Raw genomic sequence first — 15377 nt, forward strand, 5'->3', positions numbered from 1 at the left:
TATGTCAAGTGTTTGTAATCAGTTCAAAAATGTTATGTACCCCAAAATGATATTAAAATACTTGCAACTCATCCAACAAAAAGCAGAAAATAAGCCCCCACTGTGGTCCATCTCTATCAACGGAAAAATAGGGGGTTTCACGGTTGCTGGTAGCACAGAAGTTCTTGAGAGGTTCTAAAAAAAAAGTAGAGCAAAATCCATGCTCCCAAAGCCAAACGGCTTTTTCTCTTCCGAGCCCTGTCATGTGCCCAAAAATAGTATCCGACCACTAATGAGGTGTTGCATTTTTTAGAAATTGTGCAATAAATTGTTAGTTTCATTTCTTCTATTACCCTTTTGTGGTAATGAAAAACTTGGGTCTAAAGTTTTATTTTAAGTGGAAAAAAAATTGTAAACTTCATGTGAGAGGTTTTGAATGCTTTTAGGGGTGCACTTTATCAAATGGTATCCATTTTGGTGGTTTTCTCACTATGTCACTCCAAAAGTGAAAAAATGTCCTTGGGGTAAAAAAATGAAAAGATGATGACAAATATTTAAGCCTTCTAACATCCTAATAATAAAGCACAAGAACATCTGAAAAATGATGCCAATGTAAAATTTAAGTTAAATTAGTTTCTGTGCTATAACTATTTTTTAGGGGTGTATATATATAAGAATTGTAAGTTTGAAAATATTTTTTCTCTTTCACCCATGACGGCACCACGGAGAGAGAGGGATCCGTCCTCAGGGACAGGAAACCTACAGGTGAAAAAAGGCGGTACCTCTCTCCCACATCAGTTGGTTTCCTGTCCCTGATGGGGAACCTACAGCACGTACCTCGTGGGATGCCGGGGGCCGAACCAGTGTGATTCTAGGCAGCGGGCGGGGCTCCCTGCCTCCACTGGCTCGGTATCATTTTCCCCGAAGCACCACTGCCGGGGTCGGCGGACCTTGATGGTGAGTGGGGAGAGGCAGTGAAGAAAGGACAAGTCTGCCTCTCCCGAGAAAGAAAAAAGGGAAAAAAATAAAATAAAATCTTTTCCCCATGGCGGTGAGTGACAGCGGTCACCTGGAGGGGATCCCCCGGCTGGAGCACTTCATGGGCAGTGTGAGGGTGGCGGTGGCCACTTCAGCTCCGCAAGATGCAGTCCCTCGGTACAGCGCCACCCCGCAAACATCCCCGGGGCCGGGGAGAGCTGGGAAGCCGGTGCACTCGCGCGCGATACCCCTGTGACAAGTGGCGCTGTGCACTGTGTAATCAGTAGTGCGCATGCGCAAGGGGCATTTCCGGAAGCAGCGCGGTGCATCACTGGGAAATGGGTGATTGCACGGCGCCGCATTACCTGAGCGCAGGAACGCGGGGGCAAAAGCATTTAAAACCCCCTGAAGGGGGGTGGAAGGTGCCTAAGTCTCCATGAGTGACCACGAGCAGCCAGAGGAGCAGGATGTCCAGCGGCAGTCCCCCAAGCAGGTGCAGAGGCATCAGCAACGCCAGCTACAGCAGCGCAAAGGAGACACTTCTTCCCAGCAGCGTAGCAGTCGCTCAGGCTCTCAGCGCAGCAGAAGCTCCATCAAAACGGCACGGCCAGAAGTGGATCCAGCTGTGGACATAATCCCTAGGCCTGAGACGGTATCTTTCTACAGGAGGGTGAGTGATCTCCGTGAAAGTCTACTCTTTAATGAGGGGTTGTTATCTTTTTTTCAGGGGAAGAAATGTGTAGCCAAGTCCAAACACAGGGCGTGTGCTATATGCACAGAGGTGCTGTCCACTACGTGGGGGACAAAGCTCTGCACTCCATGTATAGAACAAACAATCCAGGAAGAATCTCCGAATTTTGCATTAGATCTTAAAACACTGATAAGAAGTCAGGTAGAAGATGCCCTTAAAAGCATTAAAACCTCAAAGAAAAAACATAGGGCCTGACATATGTCTCCGGAATCTAGCATTAGTGAATCAGAGAGGGAATTGTCCGACTCAAGTAACTCATCATCTTCCCAGTCGTCTTCTTCATCCTCAGAAGGGGGTTGCAGCTGCTTCCCGATTGAAGAGACGGATGCCCTCGTAAAAGCTGTAAGGACAACTATGGGGCTTGCAGATGAATGGCCTAAGAAAACAGCCCAAGACCTGATGTTCAGTGGGCTGGACAATAAAAATGGAGGGCTTTTCCAATGAACGAGAAAATCCACTCCCTGATCAAAAGAGAGTGGAAAAGGCCAGATAAAAAGGTTCTCCTAACCCCTAAAAGAAAATATCCCCTTGATGACCCGGCCTGCTAGCTACGGGGGAAAGCGCCGAAGCTAGTCGTGGCAATAGCAAAAGCCTCTAAAAAATTTGCCCTGCCCTTCGAAGACATGGGGACACTAAAAGACCCCATGGATAAAAAAGCGGAAACTTTTTTAAAGGGTTCCTGGGAAGCTGCGGGGCAATCCCAAGAGTAAGGCTTCTTTCACACTTCAGTTGTTTGGCGTCAGTAACCTCCGACATAGTGACGGATCCGTCACAATTGTTGAGAAAACGGTTCTAACGGATCCGTTTTTTTGACGGATCCGTTACTTGGGGGTTGTCTGGGAAAAGTATCTACTTTTTGGAGCATGCGCAATTGAAAAAGCGGATTGGGGCGATGGATCCGCCGAAACGACGGTCGCGACGGATCCGTCGCCCATAGGCGGCCATTCTATGGAATGGCGGACGCGACGGATCCATCACGAACCGCCATTTCGGCGCAGACAAAAAACGTTATAATGTCCGTCAATGTCTAGATGACGTCCGCCAAATCTCGACGGATCCGTCGCATGGCGGATGGAACGGACGACCATCCGCCACAATCCGTCACTAATGCATGTCTATGGGAAAATGGCGGACCCGTTATTTGACGAAAATGGCGGTTTCAAACTGACGCCAAACAACTGAAGTGTGAAAGAAGCCTAAGGAGGAAGAGGTGCTACATACCTTAGATGTAAAGAGATGCCTGGTCCAGTATCTGATAGCTGCGAGGGAATGTAGAAAGGATAGGGCTCTGTTTCTCTGCTTCCAGGGTCCACAGAAGGGACAAAAAGCATCACCCTGTCCTATTCCTCCTGTTGAGCAGCCATCCCGGAGGAGATAAGAGCCCATTCAACCAGAGCGGTGGCGACGTCCTGGGCAGAGAGAGCCGGCGCTTCAATAGAGCAGATATGTAGAGCCGCCACTTGGTCTTCTCCCTCTACATTCTTTAATCATTACCGGCTAGACTTGATCTCTTCTTCAGATCTCACCTTTAGGAAAAGGGTTCTGGAGGCAGTGCCCCCCTTCTTCCCCAATGTACAATCTATGTAATTCTCTCCGTGGTGCCGTTATGGGGGAAAGAGAAAATCGTAGTTACTTACATTCCCTCCCTTCATGCATAGGTGTGCACACTAGAATTAGTTAATTACTAAGTAATTACTCGCGCGGTGCCTCATACGGAGGGTAATATTAGATGTTTTACCTGTGCACTTTCACCATATTGAAGATCATTTCTTATCAGTAGGCATTGCTGCTGTCTATGGCTTTTCAACATCAATTCCGATCTTCAATAAGATTTTTCCATAGGTCCACTTATTCGTTGAACCAACAATTCTTTTTAGACCTTTAGGGTTCACTTTGGCATCATTGAGCCCTTAAAAAAAAATAAAAAATACTTAGCCATGCGACTTGGAAACGCATCTGATGTAGCAAGACTTACAAAGCCTTATGTTTCATCAAGGAAATAGAGGGATATTGGAACCAATTAAGTTTCACTGGAGTAGATCGGGGGCTTGGGCTCAACTGAAATCAAGACCATTTTACCTCAAAGATTACTTCATTTTATTTAAAGAATAGACATGAAAATAAAAAAAACTTTGTAATATATCTAATAGACATAAAAGAAACCTTGTTTTTTTGTCCTCCTGGATTGATCATTCCTTTTCAATTAATGGGTAAAATCTATAAAAATCTTCCACAAAGACAGATTTTTCCACTACTGAGATGACGACAATTAGTGCCTTGGAAAGATTAAAGGGGAACCTGTCAGCATGATTGTGCTCAGTAACCTACACACAGTGTCAGTTCGGCGCCGTTATACTGATTAAATTGATACCTTGGTTGATAAAATCCGTCTTGTGATTGTTGTTTAATCTTTATTTTCAGTTTAGAGTTAATGATATGCTCGTGCTCCAGGGTGGCCTGTGGTGGTGGTGGGGTCTTCATGTTGTGCTCTGATTACATATGCATCTGTGTGGCTTCTGACAGGTCACTGATTTCTCAGTGACCTGCCCCCTAGTTTACATAATGAATATTATATACCGTATATACTCGTGTATAAGCCAAGTTTTTCAGCAGATTTTTTTGTGCTGAAAATTCCCCCCTCGGCTTTTACACATGTCATTGTCTCAGAAGACTGTGGGGGAGCAGAGGGTGACAGGAGGTAGAAGCTGTCTGCTGCAGCTAAAACCTGTGCCCTCTTCTAAAATGAAATAAATATTCACTGCACTTGCAGTGAACATTCATTTCTCTTATCACGCGCAGTGTCAGCAGCAGTCTCCAACTTCAAAGCAGCTGCCAGGCTATCAGAGGTCCCCGCTCATTAAGGTAATGAATATTCACCTTTCTCCACTCCCATAGGCGTGGAGAGCGGTGAAAATTAATTACCTTAATGAGCGGGGACACGTGATCGGTCGGGCATAGGAGCTGCTGGCATCGGAACGAAATACTGCGAGGGAGCACAGGGAAGGTAAGTAGGATGTTTGAGTTTTTTTATGCTTTTCTCATGGGGGTCATACATACAAGGATGGGGATGAGGAACCTTTCAGACAAGGATGGGAATAAGGAGCAATGCAGACAAGGATGGGGATAAGGAGCCATGCATCTAAGGATGGGGATGAGGAATTATGCATACCAGGATGTGGTTGAGGAACCATGCATAGCAGAATTTGGATTAGGGGAGGGTGCATACCCGGCTTATACTCGAGTCAATAAGTTTCCCAGTTTTTTGAGGCAAAATTAGGTGCCTTGGCTTATACTCGGGTCAGCTTATACATGAGTATATACGGTATATCTGGGGGCTGGGGGAAACCCTCTGATCACATATATACTGTGTTTATGATTTCTTTGCTGTTCTCCTGATATTCCTTAAAAAAAAAAGTTTGAAAGTGGCGCCTGCGCAGTAGCAACGATCAGTGATCCGATGGCTGCTACTGCGCTGGCACCGGCGGCACCATCTTGCTAGAGAAAAAACATTCCCTCACCAAGGTGGCACTGCCTGCACAGTAGCAGCGATCGCTGAGAGCTGCTATTGCGCAGGGGCCGGCAACACCATCTTGATCGAGGAAAAAATAATAATTTCCTCCTCCAAGATGGCACCTTCGGCACATGCGCAGTAGCAGTTATCGGCGATACCTGCTACTTTGCAGATGCAAGCAGCGCCACCTTTGGGGATGAATTTTCTTTTTTTCTAGCAAGATGGCGGCGCCTGTGTAATAGCAGGTATTGGAACACCGATAGCCGCTACTGTGCCATTTCCAAACGTTTTGTTTTGTTTTGTTTTAGGAATATCAGGAGAACAGCAACAAAATTAATTATAAACACAGTACATATGCGATAAGGCTGCAGCTTAGGTACCACTGCAGAAGGTTTTCTTTTCCCAAGTTATATATAATATTCATTATGTAAATTTGTAAATTAGGGGGCAGGTCGCTGAGGGATCAATGACCTGTCAGAAGCCATACAGATGCATATGTAATAAGAGCACCACATAAAGATTCCCTCCCCACAGCACAAGCATATCATTAACTCAAAACTGAAAATTAAGATTAAACAACAACCACAAGACAGATTTCATCAACTAGGGTATCATTTTAATCAGTGTAACGGCGGCAACCGGACACTGTGGGTTACTGTGCATAATCCTGCTGACAGGTTCCCTTTAATGGAGAAATTGCTAAAGTCAAACAGACATTCTGCTACACGTTTGCCTGAAACCACATTTACAGTTGTTCATAGAACTTTGAGCACCAACTGTCATCTCCTATCTCTTACTAGTGATTTTGGTATCACAATGCAGCCAAAGTGCTCATGTAGATTAGACATTACCAAACCATTTGCTGTTTTGTGCTTCTCTCATCACTTTCTAAAAAATTTACTGTAATTATCACATATAGATGGCAAACATTTTTCTTTCTCGTATTCTGGCAGGCAAATATGTTATAAGTTTGTTAAAGGGGGTACTTCGGGGAGAAAACACATTTTTGAACATTCCCTGCTCTTATAAACTATAACGATGAGATGCCCAGTCTGCTTCTATTATCTTTAGAACACTTGTAATTCCGTGTGACAGCAGCTGCTCCCCTTCCCTTCTGGGACAATACATCTCACAGTAGTAATAGTAGTAGTAATGATTTCTGCGAAACTCCGCAGTGCTTTAGAGTAAAAGATACACCCAAGCAATAGCACAGCTAGACTCTTATTCATGCTGCCATGTTCACTTTTAAGTTTAATATGTTCCAAATAGAAGAAATATTGTATTCAGTGGTGGACACAAACAGAAAGGGCCCCTATGCAAGAACAGTATCTGGGCCCTTTTTGGTCTAATAGTTGATAGATTTGGAGGTAGTCGTTGGCCCCTCACCTCTTGGGCCCCTATACGGCGCACAGGTTGCACCAATGATATGTCCACCCCTGATCGTATCAGTGAGAATGTGTAAGCTTTCTAAACAGTAATCACTCACAGCGGCATAATGGTGATTTTTCCCTCAACTGTTGAACCACGGATGGTGTTTTTCCAGCTACGCCTGCAGGGTCTTATAAGCCCTCTAGATACATGACCTCACACGCTTGGATCTCAAATCTTGGACTTACGCCACTTCTAATGGGAAGTAATCTGTTTTCTTTGCACTAAGCTTAGATTATGTCATGATGTCTTGAAGTTTTTGCTAACAGATTTACACATACTATTGTATTTAAATACAGTGTAGCTGCAGAAAACATGCAGCATGTTCTGCATTGCGTGACATTCTCTTTATTTCAGCATCAATGGGAACACCATTATTTGCAAAATAAAATAAATATGAATGTTTGGCTATTGTGGCATGGCGACTGGTCATGTGATTGATGGTGGTATGTATCACGCAGATGGCAATACAAAGGATGTCAAGGTCTTGGAAAACTGCACAGACGCTATGGCCAAGAAGGTGAGACTTCGGTTTTCAAGTGCATGATAGAGGTACCCGAAGACATGCGAGAAGCGTGTGCCAGTGAGGCCTTTAGAAAGGCGGTACAAGTATGTATGTTTGGAAAAACGAAGACTAAGGGGTGATCTTATTTTAATGTATAAGTATATGAGGGGACAGTACAAAGACCTTTCTGATGATCTTTTTAATCATAGACCTGAGACAGGGACAAGGGGGCATCCTCTACGTCTGGAGGAAAGAAGGTTTAAGCATAATAACAGACGCGGATTCTTTACTGTAAGAGCAGTGAGACTATGGAACTCTCTGCCGTATGATGTTGTAATGAGTGATTCATTAATTAAATTTAAGAGGGGACTGGATACCTTTCTGGAAAAGTATAATGTTACAGGGTATATACACTAGATTCCTTGATAAGGCGTTGATCCAGGGAACTAGTCTGATTGCCGTATGTGGAGTCGGGAAGGAATTTTTTTCCCCATGGTGGAGTTACTCTTTGCCACATGGTTTTTTTTTGCCTTCCTCTGGATCAACATGTTAGGGCATGTTAGGTTAGGCTATGGGTTGAACTAGATGGACTTACAGTCTTCCTTCAACCTTAATAACTATGTAACTATGTAGTGTGAAATGGGCACCAGAGATAAAACAGTTGGTCATACTGTCAACTAGGGAAGTCACAGTGAAGCGGGTGACTGTCCTGAGGGATATGCATCTACAATGCCTCTGCACAAAGCAGATGATCCTGTTGAGGAATAAGGAAGCTGCTCGACGTCTGGCGCAGGCAAGGAAAGCACAAAGTCGGCTCGGCTTTGTGGAGGACATCATTCAAGTGCCCAGAGGCCTGGTGAGGAAAGTCATCGGAAGATTTGGGAAAGTGATGCAGGAGTTGGTGAATAGATCCGGTGTGGTGAGAGTGAGGATTCCGGCTGATGACGAAGCCCAGGTCGTGGGTGAAGATGGGATGGTTCCATTCCTCATTGTCGGATCCATGGAGAGCCTTGGGAATATCCAGATGCTCCTGGAGTATCGTGTGGCATACCTGAAACAGATAGAGCAGCTAAGATTTGAGGGAATAGATCAATAGAGAGTTGCAGGAAATGGGAAGATGGCTGCCACCTTAAACTCGCAAAAGGTTCTCTAAAGACTGGAAGTTCTCAAGCTGAAGCTAACAGAGGACATGGAAATAAATGGATGGGCTGCTCTCCAGGCAATAAAGACCATAGGAGAAGTGGCTAGCAGAGACATAACAGAAGGGGGCCTGACGGAAGAGGTAGAAGTAGTGACGCCTCAGCTAGCTCACAGCTGAGTGACCTAGGCGAGAGATCCTGTAACGGATGTGTTGAAAAAGAGTCAGACCAGACAGATGGTATGGGTGCAAGGGAATTGTGACGCCGGATTGACTACCAGGGGTGCGGGTGGTCTGACAAGGGGCCATCTCTATTAAAAGATGTGACGGATGATGGGTATCTACAAAAGGGTTCAGTAGCAGGGCCCGACTTTGACTGACGGTTTGACTGGCAGAGATGACCAAGAAGGATCTCTGGTCGGGTAATAGAAAGTGACAAGCCCCATGGCTTTAGGCAGAGGGGGGGAATATGTGGCATGGCGACTGTTCATGAGATTGATGGACGGTATGTATCACAGAGGTGGGTGGTCCTGTGATGGAAGTCTGGGCATGTTTTGCTCAGCAGATCTACTGCTGAGGGTTTTTGCTATACATTGGGAGCCTTCCAGGTGACTTGGAGAGATGGGTGGGTTTAGTCACCTACATACCCTCCCAAAGGGGTGTGTATGAACACCTATGATGGTTGTGTGTTTATGGAGTGGACGGTCTGATAACCATGAGTGATACTGACCGGTGTCAGTGAGAGACGTCTGTGGGATACCTCTGAGGATAAGAGGCATCCGGGAACCTGTGTGATGGTCGCCAACAGGTGACGGACTGTAATTCGCGTTATGCTGACCGGTGTCAGTGAGGGACTGTGGTTCCACTGTAAAGTCGAATGTGTGCAGACGGTGTTCAGGCTGTTGCATACTACCAAGTTCCTGAGGTTGCGGTTTATGCTGGTGTGTAAATAAACCAAATAAACTGTTTTAAGAAAACCGTGCCTGTGACCATTTATTTCATTGCCAAGCGAGTGTCCCCCAAGACACGCAGTAAGCGCTATCTTACAGTATATTAAAATCTTTTTAGAGCTTGTGCTATTCTTTATATGCATCCAGTGTTTATCTCATTCTCAACCGTAGATGCAACTATGTAATATTTTTGCAAACCTATCTCTAGCTATAAGGTGAGGCACTGATGGGGAGAAGATGAAAGCTTTGCTTCTCTTTTAATAGAAAAACAAATATTTCTAGCTCCAATAAAAACATGAATTTATTTAAAAAATCTTAAAATGACATCACCACAAATTGAAAGGAGAGATGATGGTTTGATAAACAAAGGTGACGCATCACCTTTATGGTTTATTAAACCATCATCTCTCCATTCCATTTGTGGCGATGTCATTTTATGTTTTTTTTAAATAAATTCATGTTTTTATTGGAGATGGAAATCAGCAATTCACTATTGTATCCTTCACGTCTGGGTCAGGACGTTTTCCGTGCTCCTATTTAATTCAGTAGAGCTGAGGCAGTTAATCTGGGATTTACGTTATGTACATTTTGATTCTTTTTTGTTGGACTTGAAGAGGCGAGTGTTCAGTCCAAAGCTACCTAAGATGTTTGGCTATTTATAATTTTGGCTGTAGAAAAACTGCACTGTTCTGTCTGCATCAGGCAGCAAGCAATAAGATAGCCCCTACCTGTACCTACACCTGCCCTGTAGCTGCCAGTCAGCCTGGTTGAGAGGAGTTAGGAGAAAACTTTCACCTGGTCATCTGCAAATCATTGCCATTCTGGAGGATGTTTTATAGGCGTCTAAAACATACAGATAATCACTGTGGACAATATTCTCTATTTTATCTTGTGCTGTTCCTTTAACACTTTGTTGGTCAGTCTTTTGTCTATGACCGTCATTGTATTGTAACCTGATCCACCCACGGCTATTAACCCGCTAAATGCCGCTGACAGCAGCATTTAACGTGCATTTCCGGCAATCGAGCCAGAAATCTGCCCACCAGTGACCCCCTGTCACATGATCGCGGGTCACCGGTGAGTTGGCATGACAACCAGAGGTCTTCTGAAGACCTCTATGGTTGTCAGTGCTGAATTGCTATGAGTGCCACCCGGTGATCGGTGCTCATAGCAAGTGAGTAATTCTGCCACATACAGGTGATCTGATCATCGCCTGTATGTAGCAGAGCCAATCAAGTTATGACTGCTTCTAGTCTCCCATGGAGACTATCGAAGCATGCCAAAAGTAAAAAAAAAAAAAAAAAATGTTTTTAAATCATTAAAAAAAATATAAACGTTTAAATCACCCTTCTTTCGCCCCATTCAAAGTAAGACAATAAAAAAAATCAAACATACACATATTTGGTATCGTTTGGTTTCAGAATCGCCCGATCTATCAATAAAAAGGATTGACCTGATCGCTAAACAACGTAGCGAGTAAAAAAAGTAAAAACGCCAGAATTATCTTTTTTTGGTTGCCACGACATTGCATTAAAATGCAATAACGTGTGATCAGAAGATCGTATCCACACCTTTTTTTTTTTTTTACAAACTTTGGAATTTTTTTTCACTACTTAAATAAAAAAGAACCTAGACATGTTTGGTGTCTATGAACTCGTAATGACCTGTAGAATCATAATGGCAGGTCAGTTTTAGCATTTAATGAACATGGTAAGAAAAAGTCCAAAAAACCTTTGTGGAATTGCACTCTTTTTGCAATTTCACATCTCTTGGAATTTTTTTCCCGTTTTTCAGTACACAGTATGGTATAACCAATTATGTCGTTCATAAGTACAACTTGTCCTGCCAAAAAATAAGCCCACACATGGCCATATTGACAGAAAAATAAAAGTTATGGCTCTGGGAAGAAGGGGAGCGAAAAACAGAAACGCAAAAATGAAAATGGCCTCCGGCACAAAGGGGTTAATCATGTGCACTTTAAAGTGACATGCACCATGCCAGAAATATTACTCCAGTCTCTGACTGGATTATTGCTTTTGGCATAAGGACTGACTTAGATGAGTTGTAGCGTTGTGCCCTGTCCAGCCCCAGTTCCATCCATTTTGATGGAGCAGGGCAAAACTTGCACGGAAACTCCAAAAGCCGCTACATTTTTGCCAACTCTGAGTTGTGACTTTTCAAAGCTTTTTACGCAAGTTATTTTTGATATCTGCAGAAGTCTTTGTTGAACACCTTCCTTTGCAAGTGGTATTCTGCATGGATGGTTGTATTGCAGTTTTTATGCCTTTCTTCATTTGAGCTCAGTTTTCAGAGACCCTCCTCAGGTTGTTCAGACAATAATCGCTGGTTGTAAGTGGTGATATTACTCCTCTTCATGCCTGAATACCAACACCAAATGAGATCTATGTAAATTCTGGGAAAAGATAGCAGAAGCTATTTGGTTATTGGCGGTAAGGTTTGCGATGAGAGCCCCGACGTACGCTGGATGTGTTTTTGCATCAGTAACACTAATATGTTAAATTCATACAGTTTTGCGAGGTATGGTAACTGTTATATTTCAGTGAGGACTTTTTATGTTATGTGAATAGATCCTTGTCCTCTGATCAGGTTTTCCCTGCTGCGATGTTCTGATCACAAGTGCACTCAACAGCAAGACCCTCCACAACCAAGTCTGTCCCATTTAGTAGATGACAACTGTTTTCCTGTATGTTAGACCGTAATGGAGAGGCAAGAAGGACCTGATTGACAATATGTATGTCTCGTTGTAGAGCATGCATGAAGATGTTACATGACAAACAACACAAATTAATAAAAACGAATCATCAGATTGTGCGCACCCCTGCCTCATTCTATCCTTTTTAGCTTTCATCAAAGCCCTCTATCTTAGCAGTCGTTATGTGACGTGTGTATTCTGGTATAGAAATCTAAACCACATGTAAAAACTTTTGTAGACCTGAAGACTCCTTCTGTCGCATTTTTCAGATGTTCTTTGGAAAAACATGCCATCTTTATATATAATAGTAAGATCAACGCTTCTATTCTTGTTTAGGTGAAGCCTCGCAAATGTTTGTTTTTTCATCGCTGAACTGTGTGTTGTGCACATTGAGACCAGTTTCACACGTTTAGCACGGGTTTTGCAGTATTTTTTGTCCACATATGCTGCCTTTTGGTTTGTTGTGTTTTCATGTCATCATAACATTTTTAATCTGTTCTTTCTTAGATATAAGATTTTCCTGATTATACAGTTTTTATTAATATAAGTATTGAAACTAAGGGGGGGGGGTTAGCCACAATAGTGTACACTACGTTTATTACTACTGTTTTTTACGTGCAGCTACTTAGTGTTGTCTTGTTAGACTTTTTGTAGTGTTACTTTACATTATGTACTTTTGTTCATTCTGATCTGTCTTCTCAAATACGACTGGCAGCTACATGTCTATCCTTCTGTAGCATTTGTAAAATTCTGTCATTAAAACTGACATACAGTACAATATAGAAGAGACACTGTGAGTGCAATGCTTTAACTGGACAATACTATATAATGGGATTATTGATTGTTCCTTCCAGAATTATTGTTTGCTTCCCGAATTTCTGCGCTTTACAAGGATAATAAGTCTTGCAGTTCGTTATTGGCTTTTCAATTCTCTACATATTCCTAGTCCATAAAATTGCTGTTTTTATTCGGTTCAACTATCGATTTATACCGCTACTTTTGTGACTCTTCGAGTGAGTGCATTGTAAATTCTTATTTTTCCTGTTTGATTAGAAAAAAACTCTTGTTTGAGTTCTATTATTGGTGCTCGAGAATTTTTATTTGGCTACTAAATATTCCTGTATTGGAGCCAATGCCTCCTATAGGCGCCAAATCTAAAAACATTAGAATCAATTCTACAATAAAGAAAAGAGCTCACTGTTTTCAGTGCCTTGTAGCTCTAATCTGCTTTTTGACCCCTTTTTGGCCTCTTTCAACACAGACTATGTTACCAATGTACGGTAAATGCTATTTACAATACTTAAATTGATTTTTTTTTTTTTTTTACAGCATGTAGGGGTACACTCTATGGATATGAAAGGCAGGGTATCGCCATGCATGGGGATAAACAAATGGTGTAATTGACACTCCACTTAATCATAAAAACAACTTTTATTCATGAAAAGTAAAAACATGAAACAAAAAACAAAAAAGCAAGGTTGCCTACATGAGGAAACACTAGGTATGTATGTCAGTTAAACATAATGTTAACCGCATTTTAATCAAATGGTGTAAAGGTTAACAAAACCAACCCTGTAGCTTTCTAAACGGTGAACTACAGGTAATAAAATGAATCACCAGTAGGTATATAAAGATAATTGTGTTACATACTGATGCCAGTCAAAGGAAAAAGTGTAGAGCAGGTAGGTATGATGTAGATTAATCCACCAAATGAATAAGTGCATCAAATAATGCTATCACTGTAGACAAAGCAACAGTACTGTAGTATCAAGACTGCTGTGCTGCAGTAAATACAGTTGAAGTAAAATAAACCCAAGTAAAAAGTCGTAATCATGCTAGTAGTAGTTCTATGTATTGCACTATGCAATTAAGTATAAGAAAGTGTTTGGGTTGCTTCTAGTTAGTCACACATAGTGTTATACAACAACATCAAGAGTCCATGTGGCATAACCGCAAATTGAAAGCTCCCCTAATGCTATCCAGAGCCCTAACCTGCGTTTCACCCTGCATCCTCAGGGGGCGTGTGCAGAACGGCAACCACTCAGCTTAATATACACTGTGCCATAGCCTAGTATACACATGCATACCCCGTCCTTGTAGTATAAATGCTTCCAGAGGACGTCCATAGTATATCTACTCCTAATAGTTAAATGACATCATTAACGCCTCAGTTTACAAAAAGTATGCCTTGAAATATTGAGTTTCATACATCGTTCTTAATTTCCAAAATGTGTGTTTTGTAGTAGATTCAGGAATTCTCCCAGATGTGGTGCAGGCGTCTAATGGTCCCCGTCATAGATGTCCGCCTTCTTGGGCTTCATCTCCTCAAAATCAAAGGACTAGTGGAAAAATGTCAATAAGACTGAAAAGTCCTTTTGCTATTTGAAGAATTTAAGTTACTTGGGCAACTACTTTGGTCACTATCTACAGCCGTATGTTATAGAAGGGATATTCTTTTTCTATTGATCTTTGAATTGTACTTTATCACCTCCACAAAGTATAATTAGACTGTCTACCTTGAGAAACTTTAATATTTCTAAATCTATCATTTACACACAATCAACCATATTTGAAAGCTAATTACCTGCAGATACATTGGTAATCTGCAGCTAATAGCATTAAATTATGCTTGTCTGGCAGGATTATTGGAACTGCAGGGAGTCGTCATTCACCGCTTACAATACAGTCGGCACACTAATTGCTTACCCGAACAATAATTGCCATTCAACGTGCCAGCTGCCCTCAGAGTATAGTGAGAGGGTACAGCCACAGCCTCCTGCACCACCCTAATGCCAGGAAGCAAGCGGCTACAAGGAGAATTAAACCGAACTTTCTCCCTTTAGCTTCTGTTCCAGTAAACCAGCCATGCACGATGTACATGTTCTTTACCCTCAGTTTACCAATATATCTGCAGGTAAATGGGGTGTATGTATGTGACAGGTTATCTTTAATACTCTTGCTGCTTAAGAAAACAGTTTTCTCATACAGAACCCACTGCTTTATGACATTAGTCAAGTCACTATGCTAAGTATTTCCCTTACTGTTAAATGAAGTGTTATCAACACTAGTGAACTTACTACGGGCTAGAAGCAGAATTCTCAGAATTTATGAAGTTATGTTACTTTTTTAGGAGCTTTATACAAAGGCATGAAAAACTATCCTTTAACATAGGTATGCAATATCATCATAAATCATCAAAAAAGGTACAACAATAAAGGGCCCTAATGAAATTACCAACCAACTCATAAAAAAAGATACCTTTATTAAATATATATTAAAACAAAAATAACACTCAAAAAGAAGAACCAGAGATAGAGCTCTAAAGGAAAGATCCAGGTATACAGGGTCCTGGTCTGGCCATGCCTAATTATAGCCTGGAATGACCCTGTCTGTTCAACGATGTTTGCACCTTATTGTAGACAGT

At 42.2% G+C, this 15377-nt stretch overlaps 1 protein-coding gene across 2 annotated transcripts in view; it reads left to right on the forward strand.

Annotated features, from left to right (window-relative positions):
• Positions 1 to 15377, forward strand: part of VTA1 (vesicle trafficking 1) — a 321449-nt gene that overhangs the window by 283168 nt on the left and 22904 nt on the right. The window lies entirely within an intron of this gene.

This window comes from Ranitomeya variabilis, chromosome 2 (assembly GCF_051348905.1).
Source record: "Ranitomeya variabilis isolate aRanVar5 chromosome 2, aRanVar5.hap1, whole genome shotgun sequence".
Classification (NCBI taxonomy): domain Eukaryota; kingdom Metazoa; phylum Chordata; class Amphibia; order Anura; family Dendrobatidae; genus Ranitomeya; species Ranitomeya variabilis.